The following is a 13,256-nucleotide window of genomic DNA, read 5'->3' as shown; positions in this document are numbered from 1 at the left end:
ATAATTTAAAAAAATTTATAGTTGTCTTTCTCTCTTTTTTTCTAATAACGAATTTCAATAAAAAATTTTCATGGAATAAAAATTTCAAATTCATAAAAAAAATCACATTCTATTTATATATTCTTGTGGCAAAAAGCAAATTTAATTAATTAATAGAGCTAGCATATGTTTTAGGGAGAACAATGTTTTATCAAGTAACATGTTGAGAAAGTATAGAGAGAAAACTTTAAACTTTTAAGAAGCTTTATACATGCACCACCTACGAGGGCCCTGCGAAAGGTAGATTCTAGAATCTTCGAGATCGTTAAGACTTTCAACGAGGCTGTACTGTGCCTTTCTGGCTGCTCGGGGCTCTTATCGGGAACTTTGTGCGAAGAAAAGTAAAAAAAAAAAAGAAATACGAAATAGTTGCTGCAGCTGTGAAATTCTTTGTAAAAAATTTTTTGGTCAAGTGATCATTGTTGTACACATCTTCTTGGAACATAGAAAACAATCGGTGAAAAAAATCTTTGAAAAGCTGGATTTGAAAATAATAATCCGCGCGTACATATTGTATATATGTATGTGTAACATTTTATTTCTCCACTTGAGATTTACACTTGACTAGAGTGCATAATTAAGACAAAATAATATATAAAATTAAAAAATTAGAGTACTTCTGTTAAACATAATCGCGTGCATATCAAAAATATCGTCTTCTTTCGTGATATTGCGGAAAATTAATTTTCTAAATCTGGCATAAATCCAATATCAGTTTCAGAGAATTTCGTTACATCGGTCTCACGTTTTCGTACATTTTTCGATCGATATTCAATTAAAACGTTCGTTAATCTTGTAAATGTATCTAGCACTAGTATTGACAAATCATATAGATATAATTATACGTTGTACCGAAACTCGCGACTCGAGCAAAGTTGAGGCGTTTGAGTCTTGTTAAAATTGCATTTGCAATTAGTGTATATCTAAATCTAAACTAATGAAGCGCTTAGATTTAAAACTACTATCATAGAACAATTTCGCTCTTGTTATAATTTTTGTGAAATTAGTTGTGAGCACGCGTATGCTTTTAGTTTCGCAAAGCAAGACATACATTATGTAAATTGGAGGAATGTTTCTCTATTGCATCTCCTTATTCGATTACATTCCTGTGTCGAAGTGCTTAGTAATTAATAGCCTCAGGCTTTGAGCGCCATAATTCGTTCTAGCTTACGATACCGATGCAAACACGGGGGGAAATGCTTTCGCCGCCGATTTATTCGGGGAGAATTAACCGCAATGACGTTCACAGGTGGGCCATCTCGCATATGATGCATCCGCAAATAGTGCATCCGTGTGTCTACACACCGCACGTGCATGCGTGTGTTCCCGAAGGAGGCGTTAACGCAATGCACACAGTCCCGATCCCTCGTAAACGCGCGATGCCGCCGAGGCGATATGCTCGAATGCAATTTCAGCTATTAGTATAACTTAACACCGTTGCGCGCGATAGAATCTACGAAGTAATGCAGCGGGACAGTAACACGTGTATGTGACATGCACATATTGCAAAGCTGATGCATCAAGAAGATGTGGGTATAATAGGTATAATATAGGGAGAGAGAAAATTTGTAAGTTGAGATTGTTCAGAACACACACATTTCTTATATATTTCATCGATTTTCGACAGAAATTCTAATTCGGGATAATTAATTATATAAAGAGAAATTGAAAATGTCGAACATATTTTAAAACGCGAAAAGAGGAGACAGAGCATGCCCTCGAATCTTTTATAGAGAAAAATCAATTCCACAAATTGATCAAAAGGCTTCGTGAATGGAAGGGGATGCGGAGCAAGAATCTCTATATATATATCGTCAATGAATCGCCTCTTAGTATCAATTGCTTCGTCGTTCAAGTCTTTCCTTTTTCCCCGTAACTTCTCGCCCCGACCCAATTAGATTAAGATTGCTTCGTCAAGAATCGCGCGACTTTCTCGACTCTACGCTGAGACAGCTGTGTGCTCCGAATTCGAGCGGACGGTGAACCCCTTTCGTGCGAATATCTCACTATTCGCGAAAGTCCGTTACACGGCCAGGATAATCGGGTCGAGGGGAGTCAATTGCGTGTAATCGACCGGCGCGAGGTACCAAATCATCGCCGCGGGTTCCGTGGCTAACAGGCCGCGGAAAAAAAATCGAAAGAGAGATCACCGAGGGAGGAGAAAAAAAGCAGGTACCAATCGCAGCGAGCTCTAATAACGCGGGGACGAGGTCGAATAGACAAAAATACGCCGCGGGGGGTGAGAAGAGAGAAGGAGGAAAGCGTGAATCCTCGTCGCTATCGTACCCTCGAATCGGAAACCAATTTGAAAGCAATACCAGCGCTCATCGCTGCGGCTTATCTGATGAAGGGAGTTCGAACAAAACGCTCTTGGATCCGGCCCCGATGATTCCGAGCCGAGCCTACCTGAGACGATTTGAGCGACTTTAACGCCTCTCTCTTTCTCTCTCTCTCTCTCTCTCTCTCTCGGTATTTAAATCGGTTTCTCCTATCCGACCAGCCGATCCGTGACTCTCGTTTACGCTCTCGATTTCGCTCGTGAAGACGCGAAGATACAATCATGCTGCTGATTGTGCGATGTAAATATAATACACTCATTGACAAAAGAATTTAAGCATTTTAGCGTGCACGATTATTCAAATTGAAATCCTTTGCATATCTATCTGTGATGTAATTTTGTAATTAAATTTCGTTGTTATTGGATGGTACTTAAATTTTTTGTCAACGAAACTATTTCAGAAATGATGAAATTCTTATTTGCCGATTCTCTTTTCTACTGGCAGAAACGATTACTAACGAGCGACGCGGCTCGTGCAATAAATTATTTTCCGCGAAGTAAGATCGCTTTCGAAATAATCGGAAATGTCGGCGGTAAATTTGATCTAAGCTTCCGGCCCCTGCGATTTCGTTAGGCGTTAGGTAACGCTTGGGCGAGCAGCAACGGCTCGCGCGGGTGTCGAGGCGTTCTCCCTCGGACACGGACTCCCCAGGATCGGGATGAAAAGTGACAAACGAGTGGGTTATAAATTCCGTGGTCCTCCTTTCACACACTGCGGAACGATTCGAGGAGCTCTTTTCCACGTACCACGCCCCTCGGCTCTCTGCCTCCCAAGAAGTTGTAAACGAAGCACGCAATGTCGGGCCCACGCGTTCGTACGAGCCGACTTCACATAAATCCGTGAAAACAAGGGAGGAAAGAGGGGGGATTCAACCCGAAATCTTGGAAAAGATGAGAAAGGAGAAGGAGAGACGGGCGAAGGGCCTTAGAATTTGCCTAATTGGACAGTGAGATTTTTCTTTTTTTTATCGAGAAGCAACATCCCTGCGTTCGTGAAATTTACGAGTATCCACCGATTCCTTTAGCTTTTAGATATTAAAAATTTACGGTCCTTAAATACGTCCCTTTGCTCTACGCGAGTCCGCACAGAACTCGCTCCATTATATCCTATTATTAGTGAATCGATCCCATCGAGAGAATTTTGTGGCGTGCACGTGTATCCCTTACAGATGTGCCCCTCTCTCTCTCTCTCTCTCTCTCTTTCTCTCCATCGCTTACGGACTTTTACTTTTTTCTTTTGAAACCGAGGGTAATTCAATTTGCGGTGATCTGGCATGATTAAACGGAACGCCTTCCTTTCATATCAGCAGTCAATTGTGAACACGCGCTTATAAAGATGATTGAAGACCGAGGAAAATATTCTTCGTCAATAAATGCAATCAGTCTCTCTCTCTCTCATTCTCTTTTTCTCTCTCTTTTGACTATTATAATATATAATATATAACTATACATTATGATATATATATATATTATATATATAAAACAACCTATCATAAAAATATATTTTAATTGTATATAATGAATTTTATAAATGTCACAGCAGCTCGATATATCGACAAATCTGCAATTTTTCACTTTTATTCGTGGTCACGAAAGACATATTTACGAGGATAAAAATAAAAGAGATACTTTCGATCGTCCCTAACGTCGACATGTTTGCGCGGAAATAAGCGACTGACAGGTTGAAGGTGAAAAATGCGAGTGGAGAAGCAAATCGAGCAGCAAAGAGTGACAAATACGCGGAGGTGTTAGCTAACTGGTGAAATAATTTACCGTGAAAACCACGTGTCTTTTTGTTTTTTATTTTTTACTTTTTATTTTTTACCGCGCGCAGGAGCGAAACGTTGCGTCACTAAGGGACGAGTATGAAAGCAATTTGTTTTTGCAAGCGAGATAGTCGAAGGAATGTTAAAAAAATGTTAAAGTCTAGGATCGTCGACATTCTCGCAAGATACTATCGGATCTCGAACAAGATACATGTAAAAGAAAATTGGGATCTTCTCCTGCGAGGATATTTGTCAATCTCTCTTCTTGCAGGACTCTTCCTTCAATCCATTGAGATTTTCTCGTTACTTTTATTCGTTAGATTTTTAATTCAAATTTTTTGCCGATTCTAATTATTAATTAAATTATCAAATATCTTATAGATTAATTACAGAGAAATTATATTTATTATATATCTTCTGCATAATTTAATGTTTTTAATTTTATTTGATTTTAAATAATAATAAAAATAATAAAAAAGTTTTTGATACACACATTAGTGTAATAAAAAACTAGAGTAATAAATATTCTTATACAATTTCACTTGTGTAGATATACCGAAATATGTGTACCGTTGAAACAAAAATGCATCTGTATACTATACGAGTAGGTATATGCGCGAATTCCATGAATTATTCCTGTTTTGATATCCGTCGTTTTTTTTTTTTTTCTAGTATTTTTCAAGGAAATCCGGTTTCGAATTGTACTTCAATATCCATTCGCATGCTATTACTCGTTCGATTTCCGCTATATTTCTCGAATGCAGCATGCAACTTCTTTTGATACTTGGCAAACGAGACTCTGCCAAACCCATCGCCGTCATATCGGGCGACACGAGAGTCGCGAAGCTCGTCGTTAGCTTCAATATCGGAATTGTCAGTCGGTTTCTTCTCTCGTACTACGAGAAGAGCGTCGTTACTAGTCGCGCACATATAAGAGAGCGTTTCTCTAACATTTTTCTGTAAAACTGAGCCGACACAGTCGCGGTTTCGTGCGGAGGCAGCTGCGTGTAAATTTTACATCAGCGTGATTCCGAGAACATTGTGATCCAACATTAAACATATCGAACACGGCTGCTTCCAGTAGATTCAGACGCTGGAACTGTACGAAGTTTGACAGTGAACTGACAGCGAGCCTTCTACGATGCATTATTCACGCTTATCCGGGTTGCCTGACTGGAAAATTTCCGAATAGTCTGATTGCGATAGTTTGAAGGCAAGTGATGCTGAATCCTGGCGAACTTTAATGTCCTTAAAATAAGGACATTAAATTCCAGCTGATTACTTATAATCTCGTTGCTCCAACAAAAATCGTACATTCTTTATTATTATTTCACCAAAAGTTATATATCATCTTTTCATTATTGAAAAGTTTCTTTAAATAATTCAAAGTTTATTTAATATTCAAATATTTAATATAGAGAACTTATTCTCTTCTTATTTGTCGATCTGAATGTAAATATTGTCTTTGAACGTAAACATTACAAAATCTAGAGAGAAAAGTATGCAAAATCCGAGAAACGTAAAAAAGAGTTTATTATCAAATCGTAACGTTAATCATAACGCGTTAAAGATGAATTTTAAAATTTAATTACATGGACGCAGTGTGAAAACGTATCTTTGAAAGACAGATTGCGAATGATATTCGCCAGAGAGATTCAATTTCATTTAATGAGAGGAACAGAAATGTTTAGATTTGTAGACAACCGTGCGAGAAAGTTTCGCGTCGAGGTTTCGCAAATGAGAGAAAAACAGCTCTGGACTGGGAGGTCCATGGAGATTTTATCGTCTAACTATTGGGCGGTTACACAGCGCGCACGAACATCGAGGTAATTTACTAGATTGTGAGGCTCGATATATCTGAGATTTTGACTAAGTAAATGATCCGGAATAAAAAGTGACACTTTTTATGGATCTCTGTAAAAATAACAAAATCTCTCTCGAGTTTTTTTCTCCCGATACAGCTCATGTATCTATTTAAATAAAATTTGTCGAAGCTAAATGTTATTTACATAAATTATATGTTAAAACAGCTTAAAGTTTCATATTTTTGATTCTAATTCATTATAGGAAAAATATTTTTTCAATAATAAATTTTTAACGATACTCTGTAATTATTGACATGCGATATTACAAAATAAGATTATACAAGTTTTAAAAATATATGTTATTAATCAGCAAGCAATAATATTAGATACAATATTTAATGTAAAAAAATTATATTTCTTGATGTAGATAATTAATATTTTTCATTAAAAAAAATTTATGTGATTTAGTTTTTTGGGGCATGTTGATAAAATTGCAAAAACAAGCTATTATAATGAAATTAGTAAGTACTGGAGAAGTTAAAGTAAAAATAAGTTCATAAATAATTCAACAAGAGAGATCTACTTTCCACAGATTTGTGGAATAAATTACATATATTGAATGATATATACCGAATAAAAGAAATTATAATATTCCAGAAATATTCCACTTATTTTTAAATTCACATTTGAAATAGAATATAGAATAATACTGAACATTTTTTGCGCGATGTATGACATATGATATGCATTTCACTTTGCTTTTGCCATTTTTACCTTAAAGAAATTTTGCATAAAGCATACTTTGTTAAATTTCTTCTTAATTTGATCTAACTTTGAGATACCATAAAGTGATATTACCGCCGTTATTCTTTTGTAATAAAGAGTCTCGTTCGTTCTTCGATTAAACGTTCGTGTTACGTTTGATTCGTCCTGAATGATTTCTCGATTATACAACATCTAAACAGACTGTCGTGCCCACGGGCCATCGAGGGCTTGACTTTGCTAGACTATCAGCGAAGCGAAGTATGATTTATGGAGGATGCCCGTAGTCGTCGCCATAAAATCAAACTTCGTTCCACAGAGCACAGCTTACACGTAACATTTCGATTTCAATCGTGATCGTCGATCTTGTCCTTTCTTTGGGTTTTTTTTCTCTCAGTTCAAGCGCGTACGGTATACAAATACGAAATGTTGTTATATTAAAAAAAAATTATATTTGAATTATACATATAAAAAAATGTTCAGAATTTTTCAATATATATTAATTAATTATGGGATTTTTAAAACCGGTTAATAGTTTTAAAAAATTGTTAAAAACTATTACTAATAAAGTTGTGAGTAATAAACGGTTGTAAATGGAGCTCCAGCGGGATTTTACATTTTAAAATTTAGCACAGGTAAAAAAGCTAGTTTTTTTTGCTCAAACATCGTATTTGAATATACCTATATATATATTATACTATACATATACATCTACGAGTACAATGTAATATTTCTAGCAGAGAAAATATATACGAGTTAATTTCAAGAGAACGTTCTATATACATGAGGATAATAACTTACGTCGCATAATAACGTCAAAAGGAAATGTAATACAGAAGCTTGTAATACAAAAGAGAATGATCATAATATCTTATCGTATCCACTTTATCTGAAGCATCAGAAAATGTTACGCACATAAATGCATATATGTATATTATGCAGGTATGGAAAACGACTACATCTTCTAGGAGGATAGTTTCATCGACTCGTAACCGCTACTTTTGTCGAGACTCCTGAATATAATATACCGTGTTAGGGTTCTGAAGTGCTCCTTATCCTCTGCAGCTAGTTCAATATCGACGAACTCGGCGCTTTTAAGCGACAATCTTGCGAAAAGTCCGTCCGAAAATCTTTACAAAGCGTCATAACGATTTTCATGGTTGTCGATCCATGACAACAGACTTACGTTGACTTGAAAACTTTGTTCGTCTGGCAAAAGTGCTACTCGATGCTCCTTAGCTTGAACGAATAATATCATCGACAAATTGTTGCACTCAAACTGTTTATCGATTTACGTTTTCGATTTTTACAAGCAATAAGTAAATAATATTTCATAATATTATAAGAGAGAGAAAGAGAAGGAGGAGAGAAAGAGAGAGAGAGAAAGCGATAAAATAAAACAATAAAAATACAATATTTAAAAATAGAATATATAGATATAATGTTAAAACTGTCTAAATAATCTTTTCGAAAAGTAACGAATTAAAACGAATTTTACTTTTTATATTTATTTTTATAAATCACACAAATATAATTAAATTATATATGATTGTTATCAACGAGAAAATATATCAATTCCATATGTATGAAAATTAATATAAGGATAAAACAGCAAGCATCGCGTGCCATTTATATTATCTCGTACGATTCTGGAGACAATGTGTTCGATAAATATGTACTGTTTGAATGCATATACCAGGCTGTACATTAAATCAGTTTATTCCGAATAAGTCCGGAGAAATGCATCGATGGTATACGATGGAATCGTTTTTCACTAGTCGATTTTCATAATAGCGTAAAAGCGTTAGTTCCAACAAACGGATGCACACACTTTATACGATCGCATTATATATTAAAATGCATTATGAATAAGCGTATTGTCGGACACGAGAGATTAAGGCGTTGCCGGCTATGATATATCTTTCATACGATTTCTGCTCTTTTTCTCTTTCTCGCGCTGTTTTTCAACTGTATACGTGATTACATGCGAGCATATTTTTTTGTTATTATGCAAGTAGGAATGAACTAGCAAACTAATTGTCGCGTTCGCTATAAATTCGTTTTACGGTATATCGCATTTAATTCTTTTATATTTTCCAAGATTCTAAATATTATTTTTTTTTCCGAACTTTTTGCGCTTTCTCGTGTGAATATATTCGCATGGATGTGTACGATAATATCCATAAAAGCGCTCACGTAACATACAATCGGATTTAATAGTTTGCGTAGAAAAATTAATTTAATTGGGAAATATATATAATAGTTCCATATATACAATAAATGTTTTATTAATATAATTAATTGAAACGAGCGATGCAGCACGATTTTTATATCCGAGATTAAAATAATAGATAAACGAAGCTGAGAGAATGTATAGCAATATTTTTGCAAATAGTAAAAAATATAATCGCGACTTTTTTTATAATAAACGTAAAGGAAATATTTTTTAGCAACAAAATGGCAAAAATGGCAAAATTTATATAGGACAGTATTATTTATAATTGGTTATCAATATTTATATTGAAAACTCGTACATATATGTAAGAGCAAACTATATTTATGCATGCATAAAAATACCAAATTCACATAATTTTTCTTAAAAATCGAATAATATTAAATAAAATTACAATTAAAGTGTTTATAATCTAAATAATCCAAGATTATTTGTTGAAAATTTTTTGAAACTTTCTTTGGTCTTAAATATCAATTTTATATATAAGATATTATATAATTTTATATAAGATTATATTCAAAGAATTTAAAATATTCGATTTTGTTTAAACATCTGGACCTTCTCCTCGCCATTATCACTGTACACGTGCATATGCTATACGTTATCTTTTTCTCCTTCATGAATAAATGCACTGTGCTACTCGTATTCAGATTACGTAAACGTAGGCGGAGGTTCTAATCTGAAAACACGAGGGTCCTTTTAGTACAACTTCTTGATACGTCGCCACGTGCCTTCGTGTCGCTTTTGTGCAATTCCGGTTGAAAATTAATTTTATTCACACCGTGACGCAAAGTACAAACCCGTGTTTTTCCTCCTGTAAATAGAAGTACATTCCTCTTCTTCCCTCTTTATGCAGCGACGAAAAGAAATTCCTCGATAACCGATGGACGGAGATATTCGTAAATTCATATTTCTCGGTTGATTTTAAGAGCTCGTTTGTAAAAAGATAAATATGAGGCGAAGAGAACCGTGTACTTATTCATTTAAAAAGGTCTAATCAGTCTCTTCATAGATATTTCATTCATTAATCAGGATTAAAGATTGTCATGTCAAACGATCAATTTTAATTGCGATGTTGAAACGTATCTTGTAATGCTATGCAATTCAGCATTAATTGCTATACCATAAATCGTGCGCGCATGTAAATTACAATGCATCGTTAAGCTAAACAATTCACATAACATCACGAATATCACGCATTGCAATATTGCAACGTATAAGAGATGTTTAAAGGATGATTACGTAGAACGCATGTAAAATTACTTTTTAATATAAATGAGTTAGATTCGAATTATGGTCTTTTTTAGGACACATAATGATTCTCTCTAAAAATATTAAAATTATCAAATAGCGCACATATAATAATATGTTATCTAAAGTTTACATTTTGAAACGGGCTTTTTACTAGCGTTTCGTGCGTTTGCTGCAAATTTATTTAATCAGAGATTAATAAATTTTTTTACGCGATTTATCATTATATGTATAAACACACTACGCGTGTGACACTATCGCACCTGCTTTTCGTGATATGTTTCGATTAACTTGCTTCGTCAAGAGTGAATGGACGGAAATAAGGGAGAAATTTATATCCTCTCGATGGTTTGCCGCTTTACTCGCATTATCGAGGGCGACGTGTGCATGTTAGTTTATGGTAGTTTCGATCCTGAAGGGGTAGTCCGCGTCGAACTTTGGTCAAGCACAGGCGAGGCCAAGTTAATTACTGGAATTAATGTGGTCCGACGGCGTTAATCCGCGCGCGGCACGCGAGCCAATCAAGAGGTCAGATAAGAATTAAACGGCATCGAGCCGACGCCTCGTTAGCCGTCCCGTGTCGGACATAAATTTCGCGCGCTAAGCCCAGTTTCACATTCGATCGAGTTCACGCCGATAGATGAGAATCTCGCGTTCGCGATTGCTTTTCCGTTACACGAGCTAGCCTTGCGTTTCTACGCACGTACTATTTTACGCTGATAACGTCGACAATGTATATTGCATATTGTAAGATTCAGATTATCCGCCTCTTTAATTTTTGAAAATGTCCAGAGAAATGACTGAATCAAAACGATACAATCATTGATGCTGCTTTTTTAATTTTCTATGATAGTTTTCTCATTAATCTTCAAGATATCGATTTTATACTACTGTTTAATTTTCAAAAAACTTTTTTTATCTATATTTCTTCTAATTAATTTTGTAAAAATACATGCTTCAATAAATATTGATTTTATTATAGTTTTGATATTTTTTATTATATGTATAAAACATTGAAGCAGTATTATTTGGAAGTTTCTGCATTCCGCGCGAGCTTATATATCGAATAGATACATGGGCCGTTTTTTAAATCATATCAGTGCTCAAGTATATTAATTACCGTGACTTCGATCGCTATGATTAATCCGTTCGACCGCTTTACGCCTGATCACTATAATTTTCTCGCTGTCGGAGCTACAAGAAAGTCGTTGATTGCAGAGGAACGATACAGGTGGTCGGCTGAATCGATAATTATGATTTTCCTAAGTGATAGTTAATGATGTCTTAGTATTAAAATATAGTTCTTGATGATATACCAATTGCGCATTGAGAAAACTGATAATTACTGACGATAAACATTTTATCCGCAGTAATCTTTAATAATACTGTTTGTATCCCACCATACAAATTTAGTTATTAATTAAAATTGGGCGTTAATTTTGTTATTTTTCTATAGTCACCATTTATTATTTATAATCTTCTTCTATTGTCTTTTATAGCATCTCTGTGCCTGAAATAAATCCACGTTGAAAATTTCAAACTCTAGTGAATAATATATAGATGAGTTTCATATCCGTGATGCTTTATATTTAAAATTTTTGATATTTAAATTTCTCATATGAAGCACGTCCATAAGAGTTTCAAAAATAAAACAACTACAATTATAGACGAATAAGTAAAAGAGCGATCCATCAATTTTGCATACTCTTTTTGCACATGCCAAAATAATAAATATAACTGTTGAGAATTTTAAAAAAGACAAAATCTTTCTTAAAAAATCATGATATTACAGTAACTTACGATCACCGATATCGCATCTTCTTCACCATTTAATCAAATCCGTCTAATAACAGCCTGAAAAGCATACGTTTGTAAGCGTTACGGGGCCCATAACAAAATACCTGCTCTTTCGTGGTACTCTTCCTCGTACTAATCTTAATCTGTACGAGTTCATTTTCTAAGGGCCCGCGAGAGAGACGCCGACCGTTTACCTTTAATTATAGGGCGGCTCGAGCCTCCTAAATTTATCGCTAATAACGTTGCAGCGTAGACCTTAAACTTCGTTCGTCGACGGATCTTTACGGGTATACGTCGTGCATATGTCACGTGCCGACGTTAAACGAATACGCAGCGGTACGAATATATACTCTCGCGGGACGTGCGCGAACGACCAAATATACACATCGGCTGATTACTCTGGCGTATATTCCTTTCGTGTGTTAGGCTTTAATGAAGCACACGCGGAGAAAGAGAAAGAGAGAGAGAGAGAGAGAGAGAGAAAGTGAGAGAGTTGAGTACCATAAAATATACCAACGCGTTCTCTCATCGTCGCGCAGGAATTCCTTTGTGTAAGTCACGACGACGAAAGGAGTCTAATATTTCAAAGACGAACAATGCGATATTTAACATTCAGCAACGATGTCTTTCGAACAATGAGAAAATCTAATTGGGGAATATATTTACAATGTGTACAAATATTTGCGCAATTAAGAAAATTGCTGATTTTTATACAGATTCTCGATGTAAATTTTTAAAAGGAAAGGAAATTTAATCCCATAAATCAAAAGTTGCATGGACAATTCTTGACAAGGATAATATTGTGATTTAATGTATAACAAGACTTAGTATAGGATAAAAAATGAAACTGTAATACTTTGCGATTGTCGTGATATTCGCGACTTTCAATCATCGTTATTTATTAGATTTACACGTTTTATTTCTATTCAAGCGATTGCTGATAAAATGTTGTCCCCGTTATCGCCGTAATCCAGCGAGATTGAATCGTTATGTGCTCGTGACTAATGTTTCCGCGGCAGACAGCCGCGATTGTTTCGACAAAAATGTATTATGCACCGGCGATGGCGGCGGAGACCATCGTAAAATATGAATCCCTTCAGCCGGGGGTTGGGAAATTTGGTTTCGGGGAAACGAGCGCTACGTGAGCGGTTGGAAAAGGGCGACATTGGCGGGTGGAAGGGGTTTGTTATAAAAGTTTCTCTCCTTGTAGCGTAATACCAGAAAGTGGATATCCGTTTTCGGACGGTGCTCCGGCCACAATTAAA

General features: G+C 35.4%; 1 protein-coding gene across 3 annotated transcripts in view; it reads left to right on the top strand.

The window, feature by feature from the left end:
- Positions 1-13,256, top strand: part of Nolo (ADAMTS-like no long nerve cord) — a 194,055-nt gene that overhangs the window by 88,758 nt on the left and 92,041 nt on the right. The window lies entirely within an intron of this gene.

This window comes from Prenolepis imparis, unplaced genomic scaffold (assembly GCF_030444845.1).
Source record: "Prenolepis imparis isolate NDT839.2.m4 unplaced genomic scaffold, iyPreImpa1.0 SCAF_11, whole genome shotgun sequence".
Classification (NCBI taxonomy): Eukaryota; Metazoa; Arthropoda; class Insecta; order Hymenoptera; family Formicidae; genus Prenolepis; species Prenolepis imparis.
The sequence above is the reverse complement of the archived record's forward strand: the minus strand, read 5'-3'. Positions and strand labels throughout refer to the sequence as shown.